This window comes from Rousettus aegyptiacus, unplaced genomic scaffold, assembly GCF_014176215.1.
Source record: "Rousettus aegyptiacus isolate mRouAeg1 unplaced genomic scaffold, mRouAeg1.p scaffold_m13_p_9, whole genome shotgun sequence".
Lineage (NCBI taxonomy): Eukaryota > Metazoa > Chordata > Mammalia > Chiroptera > Pteropodidae > Rousettus > Rousettus aegyptiacus.
The window spans coordinates 90,426,937-90,442,090 of NW_023416312.1; the positions used below are offsets into that span (position 1 = coordinate 90,426,937).

Here is a 15,154-nt window from a genome sequence, read left to right on the forward strand (position 1 = left end):
ATTCCTAATAATATTTATTCTTTGTTTTATCAGAGTTGTTCTCATTAAAAAGTAACTTGAGATGCTTCACATATCCCAACCTCATTGATTTCTGTCATCCTTATATGATGCGCTTGCCTGATTTCTTAAGCAAATATAGCCATTCTAATCTTTCTTTGGCCCTTTCTCCATTATTTGAAGGAAAAGGAGGCAGAAAAACCATCGTCTGCACAGGTAATACCTCAAAATATGCAAACAATTTGAAAACCTTTAGACTAGATACTAAAGCATGCCTACAGTTAAAAGCAGAAGAATGGGTGAATGTTTACAACAATTGTTTTATAAAGGCAAGTGAGGAAACTAATATTAGGAAATTTTATTTGGACTCACAGAATTGTGCTTTGTAAAGGGGAATAAATGACGGGAAATAATTGAAAAAGCCTTTGAAAATATACTGCATCAAATTCGAGTGAAAGAAAACAAGAGAGAATAGCAGGAAAATGCAAGAAATTCAGGACAATTTTTTTCTGACTTGTAAGAGAGCATTATTATGTGGGTCTGCTTCAGCAGCTAATTACCAAGATAGAAAGAAGATGAAGTAATCAGATGCCATAGTACTTACAAGGGGGAATTTGTTTTTGAATAATATGAAAGCACTTTAAATATTATGTATTTAACTTTATATACTACACAAAAGTATCTAAGATGTATATAAAACATTATTTTTCATTCCATAAATATAAGTAAATTTGAATGTATAGGTTTTTAACTTATACTTTAGTGCCTCGTTTGTGGTTATTGGTCAAAGACTGATCATCAGAGATGAGGCTGGCAGGATTTTCATTGTATTTAAGATATAATGACATCAATATTTGGAGGAGTGAGTCTTATTGTGTTTGTTTCTACAAGGATTAGTCCTATTATTTCATAATCATTCGATATTCAATTCTTAATGATGATAAAAGAGGAAAAAAGCAGGCTCTAATGATGGTTGCCATAACCCATTACAAGGCCAATGTAGAAATACTTTCCATGTTGTGGATCTGGGATCAAACTTAGGCCAGTGCACCTTTAACTTAGGCTTTTTAATCTTGTGAAACAATAAGTCTCAAAGATTGAAAGAATGACAAATTCTGTGCAAATAGGAGTTGGTTTGTACATTTTGAGGGAAGGGGGCTGGCTGACTTGTATAACACTGTTGCACAGACTAGAGCTGCTAATGCTGATAAGATGACAGCTCAAGAAAGCAGAAACTTAGCTTTGAAGGCAGCAAAAAAGACAAATAGCATGTTTGGTTAATGCTTATTCCTGCTAGTGAGAAACATAATATTTAGGGAAGAAAAGGCAGTAAAACAAGTATCCTTGGATCAAATTTTTAAAAAATCTCATCAACTAACTGTCTTTCTGCAAAACTTCAAGTATTCCTGGACAAATTTTCCCAGAGAAGCTCTTTTAAATTTTATGATCTCAATAGTATTCTTTCCCCTTTGGATTTGTTGCTGCAAGCATGAGGAAGAATTGTCAGGTAGATAAGAAAAAGCTATGTGATATACTATATACAATGCTACTTTTTTTAATCTTTAATTTTTAATTTTTCAATTAGAGTTGACATCCAATATTAATTAATTTATTTTAATTTAATTTTTTTAGGCGAAGCAACCCTTGATTGACCTCACAGATTGCAAGGACCTTGTCAGTTTACAATCCCTTATTTTTTATTTTTTATGCCTACAGCACCTGGTCTTCCTAGGTGATCTCCCATCCAAGTACTAACCAGGCCCGACCCTGCTTAGCTTCCAAGATCAGACGGGGTCAGGCTTGCTCAGGGCGGCATGGCCGTAGACCAATATTAATTTATTATGCAACACTTAATTAACTATAATTTTATGGGATAGATTTCTGTGTGCTCTATTAATCTTATGTTGTACATGCACTTGGAAAAGCATTTCCTTGTTCCAAGATGTCACTCGCAATTTGTAGTTGTTTCCATAACATGTTTGTCATTCTGGCTCTTCTCCAGGAATGTGACATCCTGATACACCCAGTGGTCCTCATCAGCAGTGTGGCCACACCTTGGTGTGTCACAATCATTTGGGAGTTAGAGTGCAAGTAATTTGTTCCTGCTTGTAAGTTAAGGGTCTGAAGTTTGTGAATGATTGCCTGTTTTAGTAAATTAGACCTAGTTCAACGTTATCTTTATGACAATGTTGCTCTTATTCACTTGCATTCTGAAATGCTTGCTTGATTGTGAGATAATAAGGTGGGAACTTGGTTAAGCCTCTGGGAGCCACACCTGTATGTGCACATTTTCTATCATGTGTGTCCCCAGTGTATATAAGGTTGAAAACAGCCATGCTATTCCATTTTGTGTGTGTGTGTGAGAAACCCAGATATGAACTGAAGTCCACTTTTAGGAATATAACTTCACCCCAGGCCTGCTTACTCATCCACTGTACTGCTTCAACAACTCCTGGAGAAATTAAGCAAAGGCTTACACTAACTATGGACAATTTAATTCTTTTAAATCTACTTAGAAGGCTGTATAACTGAGACCATTCATTTGTTTAGTCACTCTACAAACACTTATTGAGAACTTTTTTGATGTACCAAAGCACTACTTCACAGGAGAAAGAGAATGTGCACCTGTTAACTCTTTAAAAATAAGTCCAATCTTGTTAGTTTGAGAGGAGAGTGTTGCATGAGCAAAGGCAAGGAGAGGAAAATGAATAAGTTTTCACAGAAGGAAAGCTGTCCAGAGTGTCCGAAAGCCAAGGAATTTGGAGAGGTTTTGGGGGTGTGTAGCTAGACAATTTGGAATGATTCAAGCTGATGGCTAAGGGACCTTGCTCAGTCCCCAGTAATTAGAACTCAGAAGTGACTGTGTTGTTGCTCTCTATGATTTGCACCGATCTGCTACCGTATCTACTCAATAAATTCCTGCTGAACATATCTGTCTGTCTGTCACATGGAAAGACTGTCAGCATCCCTAGTCTAGTTTTGCCACACAGATGTCTGGCTACTGGGTATGGTGCTCTTTCTTCACATTTAAAAAATTAAGATATAATTCACATACCATAAAACTCACTCATTTAAAGTACACAATTCACTGGTTTTCAGTGCATTCACAAAGTTGTGCAACCTTCACCATGATCTATTTCCAGAACATTTTCATTAATCCAAAAATTGATGTGAAACTTGCACATTATTAGCAGTCATTCTCCGTCCCCCCACTCTAGATAACCACTAATCTACTTTGTTATTTAAGATTTACCTTAATAAATATTTGAAATGTTTAATATAAATGGAATCATGCAATACGATGTTGAATATCTTCATGTGCTAATTGGCCATTTATTCATCTTCTTTGGAAAAATGTCTAATCAGATTTGTTGCCTACTTTTCAATTGGGTTATTTATCTTTTTTATTATTGAGTTATAAGAATATTTATATATCCTGGATACTAGATACTTATCTGATACATGATTTGTGAATATTGTCTCCCATTGTGTGGTTTGTATTTTCACTTATTTGAGCATAATCCTTTGAAGTACAAAATATTTTAATTTTGACAAGGTCCAATTTATCTCATTTTTTCTTTCGTTGTTTGCAGGAACAGTGTTTTAAATGAAAGAATAGCCCATGGATAAGGCCAGTGGCCAATAGGGTTTGCTAAGGGTTGATGTGTGGCTAGACTCCTAAGGCTGGAAAGACTGAACTATCTTTAATCCTACTAGATTTAGATAACATTTTAGAATTAGATAATCATTCTCTAGTTGCCAACAATTCTATTGTTAACATGGTATAGACAAAGGCCTGGACAAGAATGAAAAAGACTGTTATCTCTGGGTCTCCATTTTCACTGCTCTTGGACTGCAGGAATATAGAAACTTGAGGGTTGGATAAGAACAAGGGCATTTTGCTACTTTAAAAACCAGCTTTGAACTCAAGGGTTAATTTCTAACTCACTGTTTAAACCTTTGGCCTTGATTTGAATCAAATTTGCATTTGAAAATAAGGAAGGCCTCCAGTGATAATATTCTAACCAACATTTTAAATTGTGAAAGAGGTTAAAAATTGAACACATTTTAAAAACGGAGAGAAAATTGTTGGAAACTCTGGCTTGCGATACTGCCGTATATAAAATAATGAAGCTATTTTAAAGTTTTTCAACTGAGTTAATGGTTTTGCTGAGTAGATCTTTGCTAATTTCTGCAATTTGCTCTTGAGGAGCTCTCTGCCTTTGAGCACTTTGCTCAGAGAATCTTCAACTCTCAGAGTTGGAAGGAATCTTAAATGTCATCTAATCCAAACCCCCATTCCTTTTACAAATCTGCTTTACAACAATGAGTGGAATGTGGCAGGGAAAATGCCAGTAAGAACCATGAGGGGATGGGCGGCTTAAGGATGTTATGCCTGCTACAGAAAGGACTCTAAAGGAAGAGAGAGAAATGAAGTGGGATAGGGAATTGAACGACAGCAAAATAAATAGGGTTTGCAAAGTCTAAGAAAGAAGGACAGCTTCTGAGATCTAGTTGTGTAAAAAGACATCATTTTTCCAGATTCTTGCCAGTTACACTTAGTCACCCACTCCTCTGGGGTCCTCTTCCATTTTATGAATTCTATTCTAGCACTGGCCACTATCTGTTATTTGTGGACATATTTGTGTATCCTTCTAGATCAGAAGACCCTAGAGAAAAAAGCCAAAATCTCACTCATCTGTGTAGCCTTTCCAGTGCTTGACATTTAAGGACTTAGCTGGTAGTATTGTGACATGGCTACGAATATGGGTTTTGAGGTAAGGCTGACTCTTGCTAAGTCTATGTCACTATTACCTGCTATCATATTATTATTAGTCTCACTCTGTTCCCCTCTTCACATCTTATACTGCAGTTAAACTCATCTTTCATCTCACTGCCTTTGCGCATATTATTCCCATTAATCGGGCCGAACTCTCATTTTTGGTTTTGTCTAATAACTTGGCTTCTTTTTCAAGACTCAGATCAGAAGGCACTCCCTCCAGGAAGTTTCTGCAGAGTCCCAAGGATAAGAACAGTGCCCTTCCTCTGTGCTCTTCCCCCAAAACACTCATGACTTTCTTGTAATCCCTGGTCTCTTACACAAGATTGTATGCTCTTCTGGAACAAGACTGTATCTTTTTCATCCTTCTCCTCTCTAACACCTAGCATAAATGTTGAAGAAATGATTCATGATAGCAATGGCTAAAATGCAATGAACACAGCTCACACATTAGGCACTAGAATGAGTAATTTTTATGCACTAACTTAATCTTCATTATTATCCCCACTACCTAGGTCAGGCAACTGAGCTTCAGAAAATTAAGTCATTGGCCCCAGGCCACATAGATGGCAACTGGCAGAGCTGGGATTTGAACCCAGAAATTGTCTGAATCTTGACGACTAGACTACAGAGAGGCAGCTGTTTCCTTTCAGTGCCTGTTGGGCAGATGCCACTATGGTGAAAAATGAACCCACATTTGGTGAGATTGCCTGGTCACTAATTCAGCTTCCTGGAATTATTTCTGGGATAAGGCAGGTTATCATAAAATAATGCATACCCAAATGGACCCCGAAGGCAGCATAGAAGCGAAAACTGGTTACTCTTGAAGAAGAATCTTTTTGTACAAGAGTTGAGAATTCAGAAAATGTTATTAGGCAGAACCTCTGCATTCATGAGAAACTCCAGGGTCCTGCAAGGTCTTTTTAGAAACACTTAAAGTCTCGTCTAGCCAGAGTAAACAGAGCATTACAAATCAGGTTCCAACACAGTGGCAAGCTCTTTGTGCAAAAGAGCTCAATCTTCCTTCCAGACCATCAAAAGCCAATTTCCTCCCTGGCAAATCTTGCACTGCTTAACCTAGGTTGTATCCAGCTGCATCCCCCTGGGACTTATGAGACCACCTCCATGACTCTGAGACTTCTGCTCTATTTGCTCTTACACCTGAGTTTTGGCCCTGGCTCAATTAGTTGTGTGACTATAGTCATGTCCCTTATCCTCTCTGACTTAATTTCCTCATCTGTCATGCGGAGCTCTTAGTACTACTCATCTTGCCTACCTCCTGGATTGTAGAGGATAAAATGAGGCAGTATGCAGTCTAGAGCTTTGAGAATGCAAAAAACATGAAATAAACATAAGGGGTGATTATTATTCTTCTCCATTTGGCATGTTTCCTGCATTGGCATTTTTTAAAGTAAGTTTTTTTTTCAATTGCAGTCAACATACTATATTATATTAGTTTCTTGTGTACAACATAGTGATTAGACATTTATATAACATGAAATGATCATCCCAATAAATCTTACCCATCTGACACCATACACATATAATTGACTATATTCCTTATGCTGTACTTTACATCTCCATGACTATTTTGTAAATAACAATTTGTACTTCTTAATTCATTCCTTCCCTTTACCCATTCCCCTCAATACTACATGCATCTGACAGCCATCAAAATGTTCTTTGTATCTAAGAGTTTGTTTCTGTTTTGTTTTTTCATTTAATTTGTTTTTTTAAGATTCCTCATATAAGTGGAATCATTTGGTATTCTTTCTCTGTCTGACTTATTTCACTTAGCATAACATCCTCTAGGTCCACTCACGTTGTTGCAGATGACAAGGTTCCATTCATTTTTATGTCTGAGTAATATTCCATTGTATATGTGAACTACTTTATCCATTCATTCATTGATGGGCACCTAGGTTGCTTCCATATCATGGCTATTACAAATAATGCTGCAATGAACATATGGATTCATGTGTCTTTGCGAATTAGTGTTTTGGGTTTCTTGAGATGAGTACTGAGAAGTAGAGTTACTGGGTCCTTTGTCTCTTGCTATAGCCTTTGGTTTAAGGTCTAAATAGTCTTGTATAAGTATGGTTAGCCCAGCTTTTTTGTTGTTGTTGTTTCCATTTTCATGAAACATCTTTTTCCATCCCTTTACTTTTGGTCTGTGTATATCTTTCTATCTGAAGTGAGTCTCTTGTAAGGGTCTTGTTTTCTTAATCATTTAGTGACCTTTTGATTGGAGTATTTAATCTATTTACATTTAAAGTAATTGTTGGTAGATATGTAGTAATTGACATTTTAATATTTATATTTTTGATTTTTTTCCTCCTTCTTCTTAAAGTCATACCTTTAACATTTCTTGTAATGCTGGTTTGGTATTAATGGACTTCTTTAGCTTTTTCTTGTTTAGGAAGCTCTTTATCTGTCCTTTGATTCTAAACGATAGCTTTGCCATGGAAAGTAATCTTGGTTGAAGATCTTTGCTTTTCATCACTTTGAGTATTTCATTCCAATCCCTTCAGGCCTGCAAAGTTTCTGTTAAGAAATCAGCTGACAGTCTTATGGGAGCTCCCTTGGAGGTTACTAAGTGCTTTTCTATTGCTATTATAAAGATTATTTCTTTGCCTTTAATCTTTGGCATTTTATTATGATGTGACATGGTGTGAACCTCTTTGAGTTCATCTTCCTGGGCTTGTTTGTCTATTTCTGTTGACACATTAGGAAAGTTTTCCATCATTATTTCTTCCAATATGTTTTCAATTCCTTGCTCTTTCTCTCCTTCTGCTACCCTATGGTGCAAATGTTGGTACACTTGATGTTGTACCAGAGGCCCCTTTTGAATTCTTTATTCTTGTTGCTGTTCTGATTGGGTGTTTCCTGCTATCCTTTCTTCCAAATTGCTGATTTGATCCTCTGCTTCGTTTAATCTACTATAGATTCCCTCTAATGTGTTCTTCATTTCAGTTTTTGTATTCTTCATTTCTGACTGGTTCTTTTTTATGTTTTATATCTCCATTTTAATGTTTTCTATCTCTTTGTTAAAGTTCTCACTGAGTTCATCTATTCTTCCTCTAATTTCATTGAGCATCCTTATAACCAGTGTTTTGAACTCTCCATTTGGTAGATTGCTTGTTTTCATTTTGTTTAGTTCTTTTTCTGGAGTTTCGCTCTGTTCTTTCATTTGGGATATGTTTCTTTGTCTCCTCATTTTGGCTGCTTCTATGTGTTTCTATGTATTAGGTAGAGCTGCTATGTCTCCTGGTCTGAGCAGAGTAGCCTCATGTAGTAGGTGTCTTGCGGGACTCAGTGGCACAGTCTCCCTGGTCACCTGACCCAGGTGCTCCATGTATGTGTCCCTTGTGTGGGTTGCGTGTGTCTTTCTTCTGTAGTTGAGCCTTGATTGCTGTTGGCGTGTCAGTGGGATGGATTGTCCCTCAGGCTGTTTGGCTGTAAAGACTGTTCATGACTACAGCGGGGGAGCTGTTGTACAGGGCTTATCTTATGGAGCAGGATCTGCTTTAGCATGGCTCTGGTGCCTACGGAGTCTTCCCTTCAGATATGCCATTTCTAGAGGTGGTGGGATGGTGCTCTGGTGTAGTCTGAAGCTGGCTACTGGGTGTGTTGGTTCTATGGCTTCCTGGGAGGGGCTGTGGTGTGACCAAGGTCTGTTGCTACCTGTGCCCTACCTGGGACCACTTGGTATGAACTACAATATGATCTGCGGATGGTGGCAGTTGTGCTAGGCTTAGAGGCTCCTGGGAAAGGCTAAGCCATGAACTGAGGCTGGCTGCCACTAATGCCTGGCTTAGGTTCTGCTCAGTGAGAGATAAGGGACATATAGAGGTCAGCTGTTGCTTTTTTGGGGTTTGTGCACCTTCGAGCAATTTTAGGAAAGGTCATAGTATTACAAAGCCTGGCTTTTTCTATGGAAAAGCCATTGGAAGTGGCTTGGATGGTCCCAAAAGTTGTGTAGGATGAGGTCTCAGGGAATTACTAGGATGGGATAAATGGTATTAGCCAAATTGATGGAGACTCAGATATGGCGCCCGCCTCTGTGTGTGTGCTGGATCAGGGGAGGGATCAACAAAGGAACAATGGCTTCTGCCAGCACTCTGTCTGGTAAAGAGCTGCACCTCCAACCCTCACCCTGAAGCCAGACAATTCAGTTCCACTTCGCATGTCCCTGGAACCTTTGGAGCTGCTGCCCCAATGCTGGAACTCAGAGCGAGTGAGTTATCAGTGAGTAAGACCCTGTGTAGGACCTTTAAGAGGACAATCTGGGACTTCAGCTGCCTTCTGTTTCACCAGCCACAATCTCCATTGGTTTTCACAGCTATAAGTTATGGGGACTTCTCTCCCTAGCACTAGAATCCTGGGCCGGGGAGCCTTGTGTGTGGTTCTGGGACCCCTCAATTCTCAGGGAGACTCTCCACAGCTGAGATATCCCTCCTGATATTTAAACACCACATGCAGGTGTGGGACTAGCCTGTTCCGTGTCTCTGCCCCTTCTACCAGTCTCAAGGTGGCTTCTTTTGTATATCCTTAATTATAGGACTTTTGTTCAGCTAGACTTCAGGTGATTTCAATGATGATTGTTCTTTAGTTGTTATTTTGATGTGGTCTGGGTAGGTACAGCATTTACCTGCTCTCTGCATTGACATTTTAAAATTCATCAATGACAAGAACATAAGCTTCTTCTTACTTTTGAGAACCAAAGAAATGACTATTAGTCTTGATGAACATTTACCTAGAGGCCATCTTTGTGCTTCTGGCCACTACTTTATTAGGCCTTAGCAGCTGCTTATTTCTTTTATATGAGTATAATTTAATTTTGTAGAGTTTATGGAGAGTGCTTCACACCCCTCTTCCTTTTGAAAATAGTGGCTCTTGGTTGTCCTCAGGGCTCTTAAAGAGTAGCAAAAGCCCCAAATAGGCCTGAGCAGACTCCTTTCACTTGTGTGGGTGAACACACTAACGGCAGTAATTAATTGAGGGGGATGTGGGCTTTGTAAACTGAGGGTAAGTGAATGAGTCATGGTACATAGGCTAACCCCCCTCACCTGTGCAGCCTCTGACGACACCTGCCTCAGATCATTACGGCCCCTTGCCCAATTGACATAGTCTGACTGCCTCGGCTGGTGGGGTCGAACAAAGCCAAGCATTTACTGGTTGGAGTGCAGAGATGAATAGAATTCGGTTTTTTGGCCAGGACTGGCCCAGACAGCTGCTCAGGCAAAGGGGTTTCAAAAGAACGTGTTTCTATTTAGAGTGTGTATGTTTTGATTGAATTTGAAGAAAAGCATGTGATGGCTCCCCCTTTGGAAAACAAACTAATTATATATTCCCATGTTGTCTGGTAGTTGGAAGGCGGACATGTCCACAACAGCACTTCATGGAAAGAATTGCTTTTCCTGTTGAACATGAGACTTGTCTGTAGGACCACAGCTGGTGCTTTTTCAAAATCACGTGGCAAGTGGCTGAAAAGGACCTTTTAGAGAAATCTTGAATATAGTAAATATTCTTTCCTTTTAAATTGGGAATTACCACACCACAGATTTTGTGTTCTCTTAATTTGTATTGACACATATTGGGTTTTCCTTGGAGTTTGGATATAGGGTCTACTAAGGCAGTTTGCTGTTCTGTGTGCAGTTCAAAAGTTTCCAGGGAGGCAAGAGTTGGTGGACCAAGTGACACCCAAAGCAGTTATCAGACTGAACCATTTGCATTTCCATTCAGGTCATGCTGTCTCGGCCAAGCTGTTGACTTAGCGCTGTTTTGACTTGGGTGGCTTTGACTCTTCCATTCAGGCTTTAGAAACATCATTGAGTTAACAGGCCACACACCATTCACCCTTCTCCCTCCCTACTCTTCAACCCCTTTGTGTTAGATAAGGAGGCCTTTCCCTGTTACAAAAAGGTAGCAGGCCTAAGTTTCCATGAGCTCTGTGCCCCTTATACCACCCCCAATTTAGTCTTTGTGCAGGGCTGCTTTTGTTTCCCTCCAAGAATTAAAAGTTAATTGATACCTCAAATGGATGTTGGTCACAAAGCATTTCGCCATCCAATGCAGTCCTGCATCCCATTAGATTAACCCTCTTCTGCAGTTCATTGTAAATAAACATCCCACAACAAAAACAGCTTACCTACCTGAAGCATTGTATACATTTGGGTTCTGCAGTAGGGCTAAAATTCTATGACAGTGTCACTGGGTTAATTAATTTAGATTAATGACTCTTGTTTTCCTTTACCTTCCTTATTTGTCACAGACCAATGAACCAGTATTTTCAAATGTCTGAATTTATCAGGTTATCCAAAGTTCTTTCCGAGGTGGGTAGTCATCTAAACCTTAGACCTCTAATTGCAATATTGCAAATTCTCCTAAATAATTCAAATATTATATCTTGATGTGGTAATCCAACATAGATGGACTATATATTCATATTATTCTTCTGATAAGTGTATTCTCATAGAAGAGAAATATGTGAATTTTTTCCCCCAAACATGGAAGAAAAAATTGCCATGGGGGTAACTGAAAACACAGTGGAATTGACTCAATTAAGTTGAAAAATAAAGAAATAAGGAACACACTAGTGTTACACTTTTGCTATTATTTCAAGGTACACAGTGATCTGACCTCTCCTGGCAGAATCCAGATTTCAATAAGATGTTCTGGAATTTTGAATCTTAGAGGTGAATTAAGTTGCTCTTCATGCTAAACAAACTTCCCCCATTAGGTAGTTTCTATTAACTCTCAGCTAAGACCACGCAAATGGAATAATTTTTGTTGCCATTAGAAGAAAGGATTTTCTTTTTCCTGTAGTTAAGCTAATTCATTAATGCGGTAGAAGGGTTTGGTGGATAATTGATATATAATTAATCATTATTCCTATTTCTATTCCAGATGGTCCCGTCTGCTACATAATGCTTCCCACGCCTCTTAGAGTATCAAAATGAAACCATGACTTGCCCAAAAAGATTAAAAAATGGCCAATAAGCACACTGAAAAGATGCTCAACATCATTAACCATAGGAAAATGTAAAACAAAACCACAATGAGAGATTACTTTAAACCCACTATAGTGGCTAGAATCAAGAAGTCAGATAATAGCAAGTATTTGGCCAGGATGTGGAGAAATTGGACCCCTAATACATTGCTGGTGAGAATGTAAAATGGTGTAGCCACTTTGGAAAACACTCTGGCAGTTCTTCAAAATTTTAAGCATAGTGTTACCATGTGACTCAGAAATTCCACTTGTGGTTATATACCCAAGAAAACTGAAAATGTTACATCTACACAAAAACTTGTACTCGAATGTTTATAGCTGCATTATACATTATGGCCAAGAAGTGGAAACAGCCCAAATGTTCATTAATGGATGAACAGATAAACAAAATGTCATATCTTACAATGGAATATTATTTGACCATTAGACAGAATTGAAGTACTGATATATGCTACAATGTGGGTGAACCTTGAAAACATTATGTTAAGTTAAAGAAGCCAGACACAAAAAGGCACATATTGTAGGATTCTATTTATAATAAATGTTCATAAATAAGCAAATCCATAATGATAGAAAGTAGATTAGTATTTACCAGGGGCTGGGGGAAGGGGAAAATTATGTGGGAACAATGGCTAAGTGGAGTTTCTTGTGTGTTGGGAGAGAATAAAAATATTCTAAAATTAATTGTGGGAATGGGTACACAACTCCGAATATACTAAAAGCTGTTGAATTGTATACTTTAGATAGGTAAGTTGTATAATTTGTGAATTATACCTCAAAAGAGCTGTAAAAAATTTGAAGTCATGATTCTGGACTTAGAGAAAGAAATCTTTTACCTAACACATTCAAGACCTTACAAAAAAAAAAACCAAAATAAGCTGAAAGCAAGACAGCCATATAAAATGGATATTCAAGGTCTAAGGCATGTTTGAGTGGCTCACCATTTTTGGTATTTTCCTTTGGTCTGGATTCAGATGAAAACAAACCAGCCCCTGTTAGTTTTCTAAGCAATGCATAAAATAAGATTTGTGATGCTGTTGAGTTCTAGTTGTATTTGGTATTTTTAAGTTTTCCAGGTTATTCATTAAAGTGATGGTGTAAAGACAAATTGGTGGGTAGAACTTTTCAGGCTCTATGACAAACATTTTCTCTGAATTGCAATCAGGTTTGCCAAAGTGCTAAGCTGGCAATGAGAGAAACTAAGACTTGCATACCAATATGTTTAATCATAAAACAACTAACATTTCCTTCTGAAATGAGCATAATTACCAGCACTTGTGTATCAGAAGATTTAAGCCATTGGAAATATCATGCTCATCTTTCCTATAGCACCTGTCTCTCCTTGCTCGGAAAAATGAGCAGCCCTATCACTCTGGCACAGAAACTGAAGGGAAAGATGTATCCAGCCCATTGATACTTCCCAATAATAGTAGTGACTAATGTTTTTGAGTTCTAACCATGCATCATGTACTATCCTAAATGATTTATACAAATCATTGTTTCATCTTCACAATCCTGCAACTGAAGCACAGGACTGAAACATATAAGGTCACACATCTACCAAGTCTTGAAACTGAGATTTGATCCCAAGTCTGTGTGATACCAAAATATTGCCCTTAGCCACAGTGTTATCATATCCCTTGGCCTTTCGACTACCCAATCATTTTTTTAACACAAGGGGTCCCTATGGCTCTAGATCTATAGCACAAGTTCATAACTCGGTGTATGTGTGCGTGGGGGGGAGTGTGTGTGTTTTCCCCCAGGGGATATTTGGAAATATCTGGAGAAAGTTTTGGTGGGCACACCTGGGGTGAGGAAATGCTACTGGCATCTTGTGGGTAGAGGTCAGAGATGCTGCTAAACAGGGCAGTAAGAGGATCAATAACAATACCATGCAAAGCCACTTTGGAACCTAAGACAAAAGGGAAAACCAGCAATACTGATCTTGTCTTTATTAAATTTTCATATTTTGTTCATCATGGATTTAGGGGGCATTAATTTCAATTTTTGAAAATATATTAAAATATTACTTATGTTGATTACTGATTTTTTTAAAAAATTATATCTACCTTTATGATGTTTTCAGTGTTCTTTCTTTCTTTCTTTTTAACATTTATTTATTTAAATTAGTTTCAAGTATACAGTACATTGGTTAGACATCTGTATAGTTCATAAAATGATCCCCCCAATTGCTCCCTCCCTTCCCTGGCCCTCCACCTAGCCATCATATTAATGCTAACTGCATTCCATATGTTGTGTTCCCCATCTCCGTGATTACCAATTTTTTGATGTCCCTTTAAATTTTGTGCCCATGGCAAGTGCCTCACTCACCTCATTCACTTTACCCTAGTCCTGGCCCTGCTGCAAAACATTCTACAGTGCATAGGACAGTCCCTGCAACCAAGAATTATTCAGTCCACAATGTCTGTCTTGCCAAGGTTGAGAAACACTGGCCTGAAGTACTGGAGGAATTTTCCCTATGGAAGGGCAAAAGGGGAATAAAACAGCAGCACCATAATGTAATTCTTAATAATAGCCACTATTTACAAAAACTATTACTCTAATCTAGGTACTGCTGCATGTGTGTTATTTTACACAGATGTTGATCTACCTTTTATTAAACCCACCTTGCCCTGCCCTCCAGTATCGGAGCTGTCCTCTAGCCATTAGTTAGGTCCCTGAACTGTACTTGCATAGGGAAATAATGTACTGTATTATTGTTCCAACTATACATGTAAAATCGGTTTTATTTCCCCCAACAACAAAAATATGCTTCAAATTCTCTCCTAATAAATTTGGTGCCCATTTTGCTAAAGAGTGTCACTGTTGTAATTTTTGGAGCTGTCTGAAGACAGTCCATTGTTGCAATCCAAGTGCTCCAGAATATCTTTTTTGACGTAATAATATGATAAGGAATATTAGCGTAACTTTAAGCCATAGAGATGTTCTTAGCAAACACTCTCTGTAATTGTCTTATGCTGTTCTGAATGGTAAACTCTGTGGTGCTGCAGAAAGCTGGAGGACTTCAAGGGCAGAGAGAACTAATTTCCTATCCCTTCTCTATTATCTAGTACGTATATGACCTTGGACAAAGTAGTTAACTTTTCAAGGTTGACAATAAAAATATTACCTAGCTAGTGAGGTATTAGTGTGAGAATGAAATGTGATAGGTTAATATACACAATGAATGTTAGTTCTATTCCCATCCTTGAAAAGTATATCAAGACGGACACATTTTATTCAAAGAAAAAGCTTCATTGTTCTGATTTTTTAGAAATCTAAAACTTGCTTCTACTTGCAAATAAACTAGATATCATCATCTTTAGCTGAAAAAATAGCAATAATGGTAAAACAATGTGACTTGA

The 15,154-nt window shown here is 38.0% G+C and overlaps 1 pseudogene; it reads right to left on the minus strand.

The window, feature by feature from the left end:
* Positions 1-1,704: 1,704 nt before the first annotated feature.
* Positions 1,705-1,823, minus strand: LOC118608101 (annotated as a pseudogene).
* Between the last annotated feature and the right edge of the window lie 13,331 nt (positions 1,824-15,154).